At 46.3% G+C, this 17558-nt stretch overlaps 1 protein-coding gene across 3 annotated transcripts in view; it reads right to left on the bottom strand.

Annotated features, from left to right (window-relative positions):
* The window catches only part of CHST10 (carbohydrate sulfotransferase 10), a 115263-nt gene extending 105763 nt beyond the window's left edge, over positions 1 to 9500 (bottom strand). For 2 of the 3 annotated variants that reach the window (XM_030201423.1, XM_030201420.1), the window contains exon 1: positions 9300 to 9500. The gene's annotated coding sequence lies outside the window, so the exon portion shown is untranslated. Of the gene's footprint in view, positions 1 to 3880; positions 4004 to 9299 lie in introns of all 3 variants that reach the window. The other variant, XM_030201421.1, reaches the window with a different exon arrangement.
* Between the last annotated feature and the right edge of the window lie 8058 nt (positions 9501 to 17558).

Consider the following 17558-nt stretch of genomic DNA (forward strand, 5'->3'; position numbering starts at 1 on the left):
TGTTGAAAGGCTAACATTAGCTGCTCTCCATATTTCCCCAGAAGTCATGGACGTCCTACTAGCAGCCAGATGACCCTCCACCAGGAAATCCTACACCTTCAAGTGGAAGAGATTCCAAGCATGGTGCAACAAGGCTCACATAGCTCCCTTCTCATGCCCTCTCCCAGCTGTCCTGCAATACTTGCTTAGCCTTTCGTAGGCGGGCCTCCACACAACTTCCATCAAAGTCCATGTCAGCGTCATCTCAGCCTTCCATAACAGACTGTACAGTGGACCGCTGGCCTCTCACCACCTGGTGACCAGGTTCATGAAGGAACTACGAAACCTTTATCCTCCCGTAAGACAACTGCCCCGGCATGGGACTTGAACATTATCCTATGCCGCCTCATGCTCCCTCCCTTCGAACCACTTGAAAAGGCAGAGAACAAATTCCTCACAAGGAAGACCCTATTCCTCATCGTTATAACGTCTGCCCGATGCATCAGCGAAGTCCAAGCCCTCATGACTTACCCACCATACACACAACTCCTTCATGACCACGCAATTTTCTGAACTCATCCAAGATTCTTGCCCAAAGTGGTCTCACCTTTCCACATCAACCAGACAATTGTGCTCCCCTCATTCTATCCGGAACCATACAACTGCCAAGAGGAGCGCCTCCTTCACATCTTGGAATGCACCTGAGCCTTGCGCCTCTACCTCCAATGAACAGAACCACAGCGAAAAGCCTCCCAGCTGTTCACCTCCTTTGACACCAACAGGACGGGTGCACCTGTGGGCAAGCGCACCCTCTCAGCCTGGATATCAGACTGCATAGCCTTCTGCTATGAGAAGGACCTAATCCTCCACAAGGCCTTGGCGCACCAACTGCAGGCCATGGCCACCACACTGGCCAACCTTCACTCTACCTCAGTGGAGGACATCTGCCGAGCAGCAACCTGGTCCTCTGTTCATACCTTCACATGTCATTACTGCTTTGACAGGCCTCTACAAACCACCATCAAGTTCGGCCTCACTGTCCTCCAACCTGCAGCAGCTGAAATCCAGCCTGAAGGCAAGAGGACATCAAATACTCCTTCACACCTCTAGGACAGACTCTGTTAGACCTATATGTTTACCAAGTGCAAAGTGATGCATGTGGGTAAGAGGAACCCGAATTATAGCTACGTCTTGCAAGGTTCCGCGTTAGGAGTTACGGATCAAGAAAGGGATCTGGGTGTCGTCGTCGATGATACACTGAAACCTTCTGCTCAGTGTGCTGCTGCGGCTAGGAAAGCGAATAGAATGTTGGGTGTTATTAGGAAGGGTATGGAGTCCAGGTGTGCGGATGTTATAATGCCGTTGTATCGCTCCATGGTGCGACCGCACCTGGAGTATTGTGTTCAGTACTGGTCTCCGTATCTCAAAAAAGATATAGTAGAATTGGAAAAGGTACAGCGAAGGGCGACGAAAATGATAGTGGGGATGGGACGACTTTCCTATGAAGAGAGGCTGAGAAGGCTAGGGCTTTTCAGCTTGGAGAAGAGACGGCTGAGGGGAGATATGATAGAAGTGTATAAATAATGAGTGGAATGGATCGGGTGGATGTGAAGCGACTGTTCACGCTATCCAAAAATACTAGGACTAGAGGGCATGAGTTGAAGCTACAGTGTGGTAAATTTAAAACGAATCGGAGAAAATTTTTCTTCACCCAACGTGTAATTAGACTCTGGAATTCGTTGCCGGAGAACGTGGTACGGGCGGTTAGCTTGACGGAGTTTAAAAAGGGGTTAGATAGATTCCTAAAGGACAACTCCATAGACCGCTATTAAATGGACTTGGAAAAATTCCGCATTTTTAGGTATAACTTGTCTGGAATGTTTTTACATTTGGGGAGCGTGCCAGGTGCCCTTGACCTGGATTGGCCACTGTCGGTGACAGGATGCTGGGCTAGATGGACCTTTGGTCTTTCCCAGTATGGCACTACTTATGTACTTATGTACAGGTTGACCTGCTACTCATTCTCATGCAGAATTGAATGCTACACTGTTAAAAAAAAAACAAAAAAACTTTTGTTTAAAGATCACAGTTAAACTGTTGTTAAAACTGCCTAATTTATGTTAAATGGTTAAATACTACCACTACTACTACTATTTAGCATTTCTATAGCGCTACAAAGCGTACGCAGCGCTGCACAAACATAGAAGAAAGAGAGTCCCTACTCAAAGAGCTTACAATCTAGTAGACAAAAAATAAAGCAAACAAATCAATTAATGTGTAGAGGAAAGAGGAGAGGAGGGTAGGTGGAGGCGAGAGGAAAGAAGAGAGGAGGGTAGGTAGAGGCAAGTGGATACAAGTGGTTACGAGTCAAAAGCAATGTTAAAACTGCCTAATTTATGTTGAACAACTGGTGGTCTCTTATTATGCTCTTTCCCGCAGCCTCATCCTACCTCAGCAGCACAGCGGGCACCCAATCAAAACCTCTTAAGGGGACACACCTTACCCTTCTCGGCTGCAGCTGGGGAGTCACCAGTGTGTGGCTGACTCATCCTGCTTGTTATGTAGAAAATGAAGTTACTTACCTGTAACAGGGGTTCTCCGTGGCCAGCAGGATAAGTCAGTCACACATACCCTCCTCCTCCCCTACGGATGATGCCACGCAACACAGCTGGGTACACCTGAGGCAACATTCTCATACAGGGACATATATAGTGCATACTGCACATGCTCAGAGGGACCTGCTCAAAAGGTTCCTTTGAGCTCTGGGAGCAGAATCCGTTTCCGGCTCGTCGGATGACATCACCAGTGTGTGGCTGACTTATCCTGCTGTCCATGGAGAACCCCCCTTACAGGTAGGTAACTTCACTTTCCCCCTTACTAGTTAATAATAATACAAGCCAGCTTATTCTCTCTCACTCTCTTCTTACCTCTCCCCCACTGCATGCAACAGATTCCCCTCCCTCTGTTACACTTTGCTTCTTCCAAAGAGGTTAGATACAACAGAAGATGAAGTCACAAAACGTTGAAGCCAATCTGTTTCCCCTTCCCTGCACAGCCGTCATTCTGCGTACGCTCAAAACAAAGCAAACAAACCAATGAGCTACTGCAACCACGCTGTTGTTCTTTATTGTTGGTAGCATTTTTATTTAACCTCACTTATATTTTCAAACAAGCCAACTTGTGCAGCATACAGATGTACACACATGAAATATAATAACAGAATAACTTTTCATAGGTAGAGTAGTAATTTGTTATAAATTGTAATTGGTGTGTCATTTTCATACAGAGATTTTTTTTCTCCTTGTAAAGGACCACTAAAACAGACCATATTATGAGAATCAGGTGCTCAACATTCAGTTTCTATCTGCTATAGAAATGATAAATAGTAGTAGTACTTATTTATGCATTCTTGACTCGCACTATTATCCAAAAACAAGTTTAGGTTCAATGTGGTTTACAAATTTACAGTTAGGCGAAATTACAATAATGTTTTACAGTTCAAAAATGGTATATTACATTAGAGTCTTTTGTAGTTTTTTTGAAAAGGTAGGTCTTCAGTGCTTTCCTGAACTGAAGATAGTTGGTAATGTTTCTTATGGCCTTGGGTATTGAGTAACACCACTTGGAGCCCAGATGTTTAATTTATATCATACATTAAACACGAATTAGGTTGAAATTTGGGAGCATTTAAAAAAACTTTTTCCTGTGCCTACATCAAAAGAAAAAGATAGCATGTGGAAGCTTGCTCCTTCTGCTTTGTGGATTGCTGTGATATATCTGTTGGCTCAGGCTGCCTGCTCTGTGAATAATCCATCAATGTTTCATTATTGCTACCATGTATTACATATTAGGGGCATTTGGTTAAACTTTGATTGTTTTAACTTGTTTATCCAGACCTTACCTGCACATGGTTTTGCTTTTTAAACCCAAAGGCGAATCTTAAGGGTGGTTGAACAATTAGTATCGTTTTTGACTTTACTTGTATTGGAGAGCTTTGGGTCCTGCTGATCTGTACATCTGCTGTCTGGAATTTTGGAAGATAGAAATAAGAAAGTAAAAATTAAATTTTGGATGTACTCTGTAGAAGTTGTTTACTTTTGTAATGTGATGGATGCCTGTGATAATCTTTGAATAACTGCCTATATTTATGGCTATGACTTCTGAACATGTGGCATCATTAAAGGAAAAATGTTTAAATGCCCAGTTGGATATATATGCTAATCTCAACATAGTTAAATGTTTAGACATATCCATCTAATTGATGTAAGCCACATTGAACCCGACTTTGCTTGGAATAATATGTTATATAAATGTTTTTTTTATCCTCCACATTTAAAGACCCTGCCTACCCACTGGATAGTGATAGCACAAGGAATGCAAGTTTGGTCCAGGGAAGACTAACTCAAAATAACTTATTCCTTAGCTGGAACCTAGTATTATCACATTGAAAATGTAACCATACTATGCCTCTGTGGTTATGTTCCACTAAGAAGTTAAAAGATTAACTGGATTTCTTGAAAAGATTATATAAACTTTGGATGAATGATTACATTTATTTATTCAATATCACAATTCCTCACGTACAACCAGAAAACAACCTTTTAGGGTGGATAGTGTTTACAATGAGCTCCTTTTATTATCAACCAGATAGAGGGGTCCTTTTACAAAGCAGCGGTGGGCTTAATGCTCGCTAAAAGGGAAGTACCGCCCGGCGGTTGTTCCCATCCCCAGAGCGAACCATATATTTTTATTTTTGTAGCGCCAGTGTGTACCCGGTGGTAATCGGGCAGTACCACGCACTGCCCAGTTACCACTGGATTAGTGTGGGAGCCCTTACCACCACCTCAATGGGTGGCGATAAATGCTCCCCCGAAATGTCCATGAAGAAAGTGTTTCACTTGCCGTACGCACCTCACTTGCCACACAGCCATTTCCTGGAAAAAACAAAGACTTGCCTTTTACCCACACATCAAAAACAGGTGCAGACGCCAGCGCAGGCCCCCTTTTGCTGCAACTTCGTAAAAGGGGCCCAGAGATAAGAGTTTTCAGTTTTGGTACAGTATAAGTCATCACAAGAACAAAATATAAGAAAACCAATGGACTGCATTAAGGGCCTCTCTCTTATTTTTATTTTGACTTATAAAACCACTTGTCCCTGAAACATGCCTAAAACAGAATCCATTTGTGTATCTAAAATGTAAACATCTACAAAACAGATGAAGATGTGATTCCCATGTAACCCAACGAAAGGAGAGTTTAATTCTACTTCGATTTAATTTCAAAAATTCCATCATCTTAAAACACCAGGCTTCCCTAGGCACATTACAACAGTTAAGATGAACCCATCAAGAAATAGGATATCCTCACTGAAATTTGGCCATCTGTATTGTATAGAGCAGTATAGAAAAATTAGCACAAAATACAGTGATAATAATTGCTGTTTCTACCAGCTACAATAATTTTTGAAGTTGTTTTAGTAATATTCAATATCTACATATGGGAAGCTTTCAAATAAATTTAAAAAGTTGTCCAAAAAGTAAAAAAACAAAACAAAATAATCTTCTCTTCCACCTTTTAAGGAACTGCTTATCCAACTGAAACAGCTTTAGACTTGTTACAGATGGACCACGCATAGGCAGTCCCTTATTTCAAATAATCTTTTAATATCTTATTCTCTCTCAGATGAAGAAGCCTCTCTGATTTTCTTATCTCCTTAGTTCTAAAATTGGTTATTCAATGTTGGAAAGGTAATTCCAACTTGTCTATTTTATGGTGGAATACTGTATTACTATTTAGGAAATATGAAGACATTTTTCGAAAGTTAATTTCCCCAATTTGTAAACAGAAGCGTAAATGGTTAAATGTGAACATTACTTATCTGTACGTAAGATTGTTTCCTCTCATCTGTTACACCTTGGTTCCTTGTTGTATGCATACATGTTAATAACAAATACAATTCGGCTCTATATAATGTTGTACTATTGTATTGTGAAATAACCTCAGTAGAGATGATTTTCAAAAAACGCAACCTCCTTGAGAGCCGCTTGTCACACCCATTATGACGTGTGGAGGCAGGACCGGCTGAGAACAGACAGGCACATCAGCGCTGGAAACTCCCCACCAAGGTTGCCAGGTTTCACGCGAGCCCCAGCGGGGAAAAATACAAAAGCCACGGGTACCGTAGTTTGGGACTGTTTTCCTGCGGGGGCCAGCAGGTTGGTGGATTTTTCCCCTCACCAATCCTATTGGTCAAATTTGACTAATAGGATGGCAAGGGAGGCGGGATCTAGCCTGCTTTAAATACTTGGCACCATGCCGTCCCAAGTCTCCTAGAACTCAGTCTCTACTTGATCATGTTGGCTGGTGATACCGCGGGTCCCTACTCCCTGCCTGATTATCTGCTGAGCTCTCTAAGAGCAGATCTTCAGGACGAGGACCCAGCACCAGAGTGGAGAAGAAAGTGTGCACACCAGGTGAGTCAGGGTCCATGCAGTGGCAGGAGGGAGAAGGAGCAGAGGAACAGGGGCCCAACGAGGACATCACCACCATGGGGATTGGGGAATCCCCATTGGAGGAATCCCTGGCCTTGGTGTCACTCACCATCCTAGTCCCTCACCAAACATACCTCAGTACTCGTGGTCTAGTGGGGTAGCCAAGCAGGAAAGAGTGGGATCTTCCCTGCCCCACTAGACCACTTGGAAGATTGAGGACGGCACCCACCCACCCTGGGGCTAGAGAGCAAGGAGGTTGACCTCATCCGGTCCCATCTCCTGTTTTCAATACTGAAAACAGGAGACGGGACCACGTGATATCAAAAAGTTGAAGCCAATTTGGGTAGTCTGCGTTTCCCCTCCCCTGCTCAGTCATTGTTCTGCATACACTCAAAACAAAGCAAACAAACTTATGATGAGCTGCTGCATCAACGCTGTTCTTTATTGTTTAGCATTTTCTTATATTTTCAAACATACCAGCTTGTGCAGCATACAAATGTACACAGAGTAAGTATAATAAGGGAATAACTTTTCAAGGTAGAGTAGTGGGGTTACGTTCCTGCAGACATATTCTTTCTCCTGGTAAAGGGCCAGTGAAACAGACATCATGTTATGAGAATCAGGTGCTCAACATTCATTGTTTCTAGCGATTTACTTATTTATATAACATGTTGATTATGATGACGATGTTGCTGATTATGGATTATGCTGATTATGAGAGCTTCACCTTGACATTAATAGTAATAAAAATTAGGTCTTTTTTGGGCTGAAAAATTTTTTGCCATCTTCAACAGTCATTGTTTCTAGTGATTTACTTATTTATAACATGTTGAATATGATTATCCTGCACGAATCTCAATCAGGATTCCGGACAAACCACAGCACAGAAACTGTTCTAGTAGCCGCAGTTAACTCATTCAAACAAGCAATCGCAACTGGTAACAACATACTCGTCCTACAATTCGACATGTCCAGTGCCTTCGACATGGTAAATCATGAAATACTATTACATATACTAGAATACTTCGGAGTAGGAGGCACAGTAATCAAATGGCTTAAAGGATTCCTAACCACAAGATCATACCAAGTAACAACGAATGCGGACAGATCACCCCAAGGATCGCCCCTATCACCAACCTTATTCAACCTAATGATGATACCGTTAGCCAAACTGCTAGCCAATCAAAACCTCAATCCTTACATATATGCAGACGATGTCACAATCTACATTCCGTTCAAATATGATCTAAATAAAATCACCAACGAGATCAAACAAAGCCTCCAAATCATGCACACCTGGGCGGATGCATTCCAACTAAAACTTAACGCAGAAAAAACACGCCTTGTACTCACCTCCCAACATAACACAAAAAACTTCTCTACCATAAGCACACCGTACTGCTCTCTTCCAGTCTCACAAAACCTGAAAATTCTTGGAGTCACTATTGATTGAAACCTCACTCTCGACACCCACCTGAAGAACACGACGAAAAAGATGTTCCACCCCATGTGGAAACTCAAAAGAGTAAAACCATTCTTCCCGAGATACGTCTTCCGCACCCTGGTACAGTCAATGGTGATAAGCCATCTGGATTAGTGCAACGCACTATATGCGGGCTGCAAAGAACAGACTATCAAAAAACTCCAAACAGCCCAGAATACTGCCGCCAGACTCATATCTGGAAAAACTAAATATGAAAGTGCAAAACCCCTAAGAGAAAAACTGCACTGGCTCCCACTTAAAGAACGCATTGCGTTCAAGATATGTATGATTGTACACAAAATTATCCACGCAGACGCCCGAATCTACATGCTGAACCTAGTGGACCTACCTCCCAGAAACGCCACAAGAACATCCCGCAAATTTCTCAATTTGAACTTCCCCAGCTGTAAAGGACTAAAATACAAGCTGATGCATGCCACTACCTTCTCCTACACGAGCACGCACATATGGAATGCTCTACCCACAGACCTGATATCAAGTGTCGAAACAAATAACTTTCGCAAATCTCTGAAGACATACTTCTTCAACAAGGCCTACAAAGAGAACCAACAGCTCCACTAATTCACCTTCCCAACCCAACTAGTTATGAAAATCCACTTCTAATATCACCCGCCCAATCACTTCCTCTTTCTTCCCTACTTAATCTCTACACACTACTAACTGTATCTGATATTCTGGAATGACAATGTCATAACAAAACTATGTAAGCCACAATGAGCCTGCAAATAGGTGGGATAATGTGGGAAACAAATGCAATAAATAATAATAATTATGATGACGATGTTGCTGATTATGATTATGCTGATTATGAGAGTTTCACCTTGACATTAATAGTAATAAAAATTAGCTCATTTTTGGGCTGAAAAAAATTTTGCCATCAGACAACACTGCTCCCCATGTACACCAGCAGCGGTAGGGAAAAAAAAACAACTTTTTTTTAAGGCTGTTCCTAAAATCCGGAAAATCCGTTTTTATTTACCCAGGTCCGAAACGACCTATTCATTTCGTTACCTAGATTTGCCCCGCCCCCCACCCCCATGTCTCCTTGAAAAAAAAAACAAAAACATCCTAACAATAACCTACAGCGGGCAGCATTTCAATTACAAATTATCACTACCAATGGGGGCAGCTATGAAGCTTCCTAAATACTGACTCTAGCTGTGCAAAGATGCGCATCATCATATTCCAGCTCGCGTAGGCGGTCCTTTGGGGACACAACTGCATGTGTTAACGTACGCCGCATCTCATCTTCTCTGTTCGTAAGAACCATAAGATACCAAGTCACACACATCAGACGTCTGACACATGCATTCAACTGTACTCACACTCTCACACGCCGAGTACCCATCCTCACACGCATTCGGGGATCGGGGGACCGTTCTTCCCTCCGCATGATCTGCCATCTCTGCTCTTGATCTTCCACTCTCCTCCTTGTCCGCGATATGCCGCCACCTCTCCCTCAAACAATCCCCCACCCCCGATCAAACTCATACCCGACCTGACTCCTGTCCTGAGGCCGCCCACTAACAATCCCACACTAGCTTTCTTTTTCCGGTGATCCGTCCCCTATGATAGTACGTCACGCAACTTCAGCCCCAGTAGCCCCTACATCCCGCCTTGCCAGAAACAGGAAGTTGCATCAGAGGAGATCGCAACATATCCGAAAGAGCTTTTTCCAAACCTCCTTGGCTTTTTCCATGTGATATATTCAGCGTACTCACACTTGCTTTCTGCGGGGCTGACACAAAAGGCTTTACAAGGAGGTTTAATAGAGAGTAGTTACTTACCTGTAGCAGGTGTTCTCCGAGGACAGCAGGCTATATATTCTCACATGTGGGTGACATCACGTCGGCCCGGAGGACTTTCTAGCAAAGTCTTGAAATCTTTAAGTGTCCCTTGTCGTGCGGGCGGGCACACTGCGCATGCGCGCGCTCCTCTTCCCGCCTGCCGCGCGGACACGTTCCTCAGTTATATCCAAAAGATTAGAGGAATACAACTCCTAAGGGGAGGTGGGAGGGTTGTGAGAATATATAGCCTGCTGTCCTCGGAGAACACCTGCTACAGGTAAGTAACTACTCTTTCTCCGAGGACAAGCAGGCTAATATTCTCACATGTGGGGTATCCCTAGCCACCAGGCTCACTCAACAAACAATGGTCAACTGAACCTCGCAACGGCAAGGATATAACGAAGATTGACATGAAACAAAACTCATCTAACTGAGAGTGCAGCCTGGAACAGAATAAAAATGGGCCTAGGGGGGTTGGAGTTGGATTCTAAACCTCAAACAGACTGCAGCACCGACTGCCCAAACCAACTGTCGCGTCAGCTATGCTGCTGAAGGCAGTAATGAGATGTGAATGTGTGGATTGAAGACCACGTCGCAGCTTTGCAAATCTCTTCAATAGTGGCTGACTTTAGATGAGCCACTGACGCAGCCATGGTTCTAACATTATGAGCCGTGACATGACCGTCTAAAGTCAGCCCAGCTTGGGCGTAAGTGAAGGAAATGCAATCTGCTAGCCAATTAGATATAGTGCGTTTCCCGACAGCAACTCCCCTCTTGCTGGGATTAAAAGAAATAAACAACTGGGCGGACTGTGAAGGGGCTTGTCCGCTCCACGTAACAGGCCAATGCTCTTTTACAGTCCAAAGTGTGCAACTTGCTTTCGCCAGGACTCATATGAGGAGGGGGAAAGAATGTTGGCAAGGCAATTGACTGGTTCAGATGGAACTCTGACACCACCTTCGTTAAGAACTTTGGGTGCGTGCGGAGGACTACCCTGTCATGATGAAAAGTAAGAAAAGGTGCATGAGCTACTAAAGCCTGAAGCTCACTGACCCTACGAGCTGAAGTAACCGCCACCAAGAAAATGACCTTCCAGGTCAAGTACTTCAGCTGGAGTCTAGTGGTTCGAAAGGAGCTGACATCAGCTGAGTGAGGACAACGTTGAGATCCCATGACACTGGAGGAGGTTTGACAGGGGGCTTTGTCAAAAACAAACCCCTCATAAAGCGAACTACCAAGGGCTGTCCAGAGATAGGCTGACCTTCTACACGATAATGAAAAGCACTGATTGCACTAAGATGGACTTTGACCGAGTTGGTTTTAAGACCAGACTCAGATAAGTGCAGAAAGTATTCAAGCAAGGTCTGTGTAGGACAAGAACGAGGATTGAGGGCCCGGCCATCACACCAGACGGCAAACCTCTTCCACTTAAAAGCATAACATCTCTTCGTGGAATCTTTCCTGGAAGCAAGCAAGACTCGGGAGACACCCTCAGAAAGACCTGAGGAGGCAAAATCTACGCCTTCAACATCCAGGCCGTGAGGGCCAGAGACTGGAGGTTGGGATGTAGAAGCGCCCCCTCATTCTGAGTAATGAGGGTTGGAAAACATTCCAATCTCCATGGATCTCTGCAGGATAACTGCAGAGGGAACCATATCTGACGCGGCCAGAAGGGAGCTATCAGAATCATGGTACCACAATTTGCTTGAGTTTCAGCAAAGTCTTCCCCACCAGAGGAATGGGAGGATACGCATACAGAAGGCCTATCCCCCCAATGAAGGAGGAAGGCATCCGATGCTAGTCTGCCGTGGGCCTGAAGTCTGGAACAGAATTGAGGGACCTTGTGAGTGTCCTGAGAAGCAAAAAGATCCATCAAGGGAGTGCCCCATACTCGAAAAATATTTTTGGCAATAGTCATGTTCAAGGACCACTCGTGAGGCTGCATAATCCTGGTCAACCTGTCGGCCAGACTGTTGTTTACACCGGCTAGATAAGTGGCTTGGAGAAACATCCCGTGTTGGCGGGCCCATAGCCACATCTGCACGGCCTCCTGACACAGAGGGCGAGATCCGGTACCCCCTTGCTTGTTGGTGTAATACATTGCAACCTGATTGTCTGTCTGAATTAGAACAATTTGATTGGATAGCCGATCTCTGAAAGCCTTTAGAGTGTTCCAGATCGCTCGCAATTCCAGGAGATTTATCTAGAGATGCCTCTCCTGAAGAGACCAAGCTCCTTGAGTGTGAAGCCCATCTACATGCGCTCCCCACCCCAGGAGGGATGCATCCGTCGTCAGCACTTTTTGTGGCTGAGGAATTTGGAATGGGCGTCCCAAGACCAGATTGGAGAGAATGGTCCACCACTGGAGGGAGTTGTGAAAGCTGGTGGACAGCTGGATGACATCCTCTAGATTCCCTGTAGCCTGAAACCACTAGGAAGCTAGGGTCCACTGAACAGATCTCATGTGTAAGCGTGCCATGGGAGTGACATGAACTGTGGAAGCCATGTGCCCCAGAAGTCTCAACATCTGCCGAGCTGTGATCTGCTGAGGCGCTTGAACCCTGGAAGCCAGAGACAGAAGGTTGTCTGCTCTGGGTCCGGGAAGATAGGCACAAGCTGTCTTTGTACACAACAGAGCTCCTATGAATTCCAATTTCTGGACTGGGATGAGATGGGACTTGGGGTAATTGATCACAAAGCCCAGCAGCTCGAGCACCTGAATAGTTATCCGCAGGGACTGCAAAGCCCCTTCCAGGGAAGTGCTCTTCACCAGCCAATCGTCCAGATAAGGGAACACATGCACTCCCAGTCTGCGTAGTGACGCTGCAACAACTGCCAGGCACTTGGTAAAAACCCTGGGAGCAGACGCCAAGCCAAAAGGCAATACACAGTACTGAAAGTGCTGCGACCCCAGCCGAAATCGAAGATACTTCCTGTGAGCTGGAAGTATCGATATGTGGGTGTAAGCATCCTTCAAGTCCAGAGAGCATAGCCAATCGTTTTCCTGAATCATGGGTAGAAAGGTGCCCAGGGAAAGCATCCTGAACTTTTCTCGGACCAGATATTTGTTCAGGCCCCTTAGGTCTAGGATGGGACGCATCCCCCCTGTTTTCTTTTCCACAAGGAAGTACCTGGAATAGAATCCCAGCCCTTCTTGCCCTGGTGGAACGGGCTCGACCGCATTGGCGCTGAGAAGGGCGGAGAGTTCCGCTGCAAGTACCTGCTTGTGGTAGGAGCTGAAGGACTGAGCTCCTGGCGGGCAATTTGGAGGTTCGGAGTCCAGATTGAGGGTGTACCTGGACCGGACTATTTGAAGAACCCACCGATCGGAGGTTACGAGAGGCCACCTGTGGTGAAAAAATCTTAACCTCCCTCCGACAGGCAGATCGCCCGGTACAGATACATTGATTTCGACTATACTCTGCTGGAGCCAGTCAAAAACCAGTCCCTGGTTTTTGCTGGGGAGCTGCAGGGGCCTGCTTCGGCGCACGCTGCTGACGGGAGCGAGCGTGCTGGGGCAGAGCCTGAACCGGCTGTCGGGAATAAGAAGTGTACTTGCAGCCCCTAGAGGCGTAAGGAGCACTTCTCCTTCCCTTAAAATACTTCCTAGAAGTGGAAGTGGATGCAGAAGGCGCCCGGCGGGAGAGAGAATCCATAGCGTTATCACGCTGGTGGAGATGATCAATCAACTCCTCAACTTTCTCTCCAAAAAGGTGATCCCCCCGGCACGGGATATCTGCTATTTTCTGCTGAGTCCTCTCCTCCAGGTTAGAGGCACGCAGCCATGAGAGTCTGCGCATCGCTATACCTTGGGCAGAAAATCTAGGTACCACATCGCAAGGGTCATAAACGCCCCTGGACAGGAACATGCGACACGCCTTCTACTGCCTGACCACTTGGCGAAAGGGTTCAGCTTGCTCCGGTGGGAATGCATCCACCAAACTCTCAAGTTGCCTCACAGAGTTCTGTAAATGAATACTTGTGTAGAGCTGATATGATTGGATTTTGGCCGCGAGCAGACCAGCCTGATACGCCTTCCTCCCAAAAGAGTCCAGAGTCCTATACTCCTGCCCAGGGGGCGCCGAGGAGAAGTTCCTAGAACTTTTGGCTCTTCTGAGAGCGGAATCCACCACCGCTGAATCATGGGGCAAATGAGACCGCATGAAACTGGGTTCCCCGTGGATCCAATACTGGGACTCAACTTTCTTGGAGACGAGTGGGCAAGAAAGAGGCTTCTCCCAGTTCCTCAACAGCACTTCCCTGAGTGTATCGTGAAGCGGAGCTGTGGCAGAAGACTTAGGTGGAGATGGATAGTCCAGAACCTCGAGCATCTTGGCCCTGGGCTCATCCACAAGCTCCACAGGGAAGGGGATGGCCTCAGACATCAGGGAAAGACAAACTCTCGGGAGGAGAAAGTTGTCTTTGTGGTGAGGGAGTAGAATCAGATGGGATGCCTTGAGAATCCTCGGCAGAGAACTCTCCACGCTTCTCATCATCGTCAGATGGGGCTAAAATCTCAGACAGAGCCGCCCTAATCTGAGCCCGTCTCGACGAAGAGGCACAATGGCCTCGATAACGGTGTCGAGAAGTCGAAGGTCCAGGAGACTCCGGTGAAGCTTCCTCCACCGATGTCACCGGAGAATCGGCCCGGGAGGCCGGCAACACCGGCACCGAAGGCGGCACCGGTGAGAGAGACCTCACCACAGGCATAAGGCTCGATGCTGCGGGCATCTCCGGCACCGGCGGCACCTATGCCTCTGACTCCATCGGCACCGATACCACCGGCTCCGTCGGCACCAGTACCGAGTGCAACTGGCGCAGGATCGTCTCCATGAAAAAGGGGAACGAGAGCCTTAATACGCTCATCCAGAGCTGCTGTCGGAAGAGGCTGTGGGGCCGGTACAGACGCCGGAGGCAGAGTCTGGTGAGGCTGGGGAGCCGGGACTGGGCTGCCAGGTGACCCACGTATCGGTACCTCCGTAACTGAGGGGGAGCGACCCTCTCGGCACCGACACTTCTCGGGTATCGAATGCCTCGATGACCCGGAGCTCCCGGCACCGTGTCGAGAAGGAGAACAATGGCGGTGCTTCTTGGCCTTCGCCAGACGCCCGCCGTCGAGACTCCTCATTGCAGGAGAAGAGGACGTGGAATCCTCACGCCTCTTCGGGGCCGGGTCTGATGCAGGACGGTCCCGGGGGGCCTGCAAAGCAGGAGGCGCCGAGGCAGGTGGAGACCCACTCGATGCATCACTGCTCCCAGCGTGCATCAGTCGTTTGGCAGCCTGTCCCCAGTCTCCCGATGCCGATGCAGCCCTCGACGTCGATGGTACCGAGGTCAACGCGGACGTCGAGGTACCGGACCAAAAAATCTTCTCTCGTTGGGCATCTCCAGAGAGCAGGGTCCGCTTCTTCATTGCGAGACACAATTTACAGCCCTCTGAGCGATGATCTGGCCCAAGGCACTGAAGGCACCAGGAGTGCGGATCAGTGCCAGAGATGGTCCGGTGGCAGCGGGCACAAGGCTTAAAGCCACTGGGCGTCTTTGATGACATATTGGGAAAAATAGCTCCTGCAAAATCAAAAGACGCGATTGTGTCAAGAAAAAGGGACACAAAAACAAAGGAAATGAAACTCGAACGAGCGACTTAAATACAGTCGCGTACTAAAAGAAAGGAAACTTAAACGGGACAAAAGAAACTAAGAATAATAAAAAGGATACGAGTTCTTCTTTTTTCGAAGTTCTTCACCTCCGGACATTGATAGCGACACGAAATCCAATGAACTCCGTGTCACCTCAGACGCAGAGAAAAAACAACTGAGGAACGTGTCCGCACGGCGGGCGGCAAGAGGAGCGCGCGCATGCGCAGTGTGCCCGCCCGCGCGACAAGGGACACTTAAAGATTTCAAGACTTTGCTAGAAAGTCCTCCGGGCCGATGTGACGTCACCCACATGTGAGAATATTAGCCTGCTTGTCCTCGGAGAAACCAAGGGCACACTGACACATCCACGTGCCAGCAGTATCACAGACTGGCGCATGCGTGTCGCGACCGGTGATCTCCACGTGCCGCCAGACTGCTACAGTATGCAACTCGTGAAGGTTGAAACACCCAAGCACCAGTCCTTGGTCCTTGCATCAGCTTAGGTAGAGAGTGCGGCTGGGCAGCCTAGGTTGAATTATTGAAGCAAGGACTGGGAGAACTTGTTGCACGTTGCTGTTTGCCTCCAAAGCTGTACGGAAGTTACTTTATTCTATTTTTTTAAAATATTTTGTTGAGTATAATTTTAAATACAAAATTATATTTATTTTGTTTTATTTTTATTTGTTGCATTTGTATCCCACATTTTCCCACCTACTTGCAGGCTCAATGTGGCTTACATAGTACCGTGATGGCGAACGCCAATTCCGGTATGAGAAATACAGAGTGGTAATTGCGTTAGAGTTCATGAGTAACAGAGTGTCTTAGGTAGTTAAGGAGGAAGAATTAAGTGTCCTGTTCTGGTACAAGTTTCGTTGTGTTGCAGGGTTCGGGTGTTTAGGTTGGATCGTTATGGTAAGCCTTCTTGAACAAATTGGTCTTTAATTATTTCCGAAAGATTGTTAGGTCATGCATTGTTTTCATGACGTTTGGTAGTGCATTTCATATTTGTGTGCATATGTAGGAGAAGCTGGATGCATATGTTGATTCATATTTTAGTCCTTTGCAGCTGGGGTAGTGGAGATTCAGGAATGTGTGTGCTGACCTTTTTGTGTTTCTGGTTGGTAAGTCTATGAGGTCTGACATGTAGATCGGGGCCTCGCCGTGAATAATTTTGTGAACCAGGATGCAGATTTTGAACGCAATTCGTTCTTTGGGAGCCAATGCAGTTTTTCACATAGGGGTTTGGCGCTTTTGTATCTCGTTTTTCCAAATATGAGTATGGCTGCGGTGTTTTGGGCAGTTTGAAGTTTCTTATAGTAAATTCAGGAATAAACAAGTTACAGATGTAGAACAGTAACAAGAACAGTATAACATGTACTACAGAGAAAGCATGAGTACAGTGAATGTATATCCAGGATCACTGTTGGTTAACAAAGTGCTGACCTTTGTGAGTTATTTGCTAGATAAATAATTATCTAAAGTTTTCCATTTTAACAACTTAAAAGATTTCTGAAAAATACAACTTAAATTATTTTCATAGTTCTTATACATTATAACCAAATTCCACCACATTTGGAAAGAAAGAGGTAAGTAACCGAGACTTGGCTGGATGAAAACGGAGAAGTACCATTGGCTGAATTATGACCCAGAGGATTCGCTATCTTGCACAATCAAGACAAGGGAAGCAAGGTAGAGGGGTAGCATCTCTGTCCCACAGATCAATCCAGAGACGAATGGATTATGTCCCTCTACCAGCATGTGGAGAAAGTGAAAACGCCAGAGCTCTGCCATAAAGGATATTGTTCAGCAGCAGCCTCTCCTTCAGTATTCTCTCAATCTCAGCAGGTAGATGGTCATCTCCTGTACAGCTCTGGTTTGGTTCTTGCTATCCTGTTCCCTCAGGCTTAGTCGAGCTGGGGGTGTTGGCGTGGATATGCCAGTTTCTTGGGGGTACACCTCATCCAGGGTTGGGGCCTGCTATTCATCTGCCTCAAGGTTCCTGATCTCTTGCCTTTTACAACAACAACAACAAAAAACTACCCTGCCTGCACCATTTCCTCTCACTCTCTTAGTGTTATTTGGTCATTTCTCCGGACTGGCAGTTCAGGTCAGTAGGGCTGTGTCCTGTTTGTTACTATCGTTCTGACAGCCGCTCTGC

Source organism: Microcaecilia unicolor, chromosome 4, assembly GCF_901765095.1.
Source record: "Microcaecilia unicolor chromosome 4, aMicUni1.1, whole genome shotgun sequence".
Classification (NCBI taxonomy): Eukaryota; Metazoa; Chordata; class Amphibia; order Gymnophiona; family Siphonopidae; genus Microcaecilia; species Microcaecilia unicolor.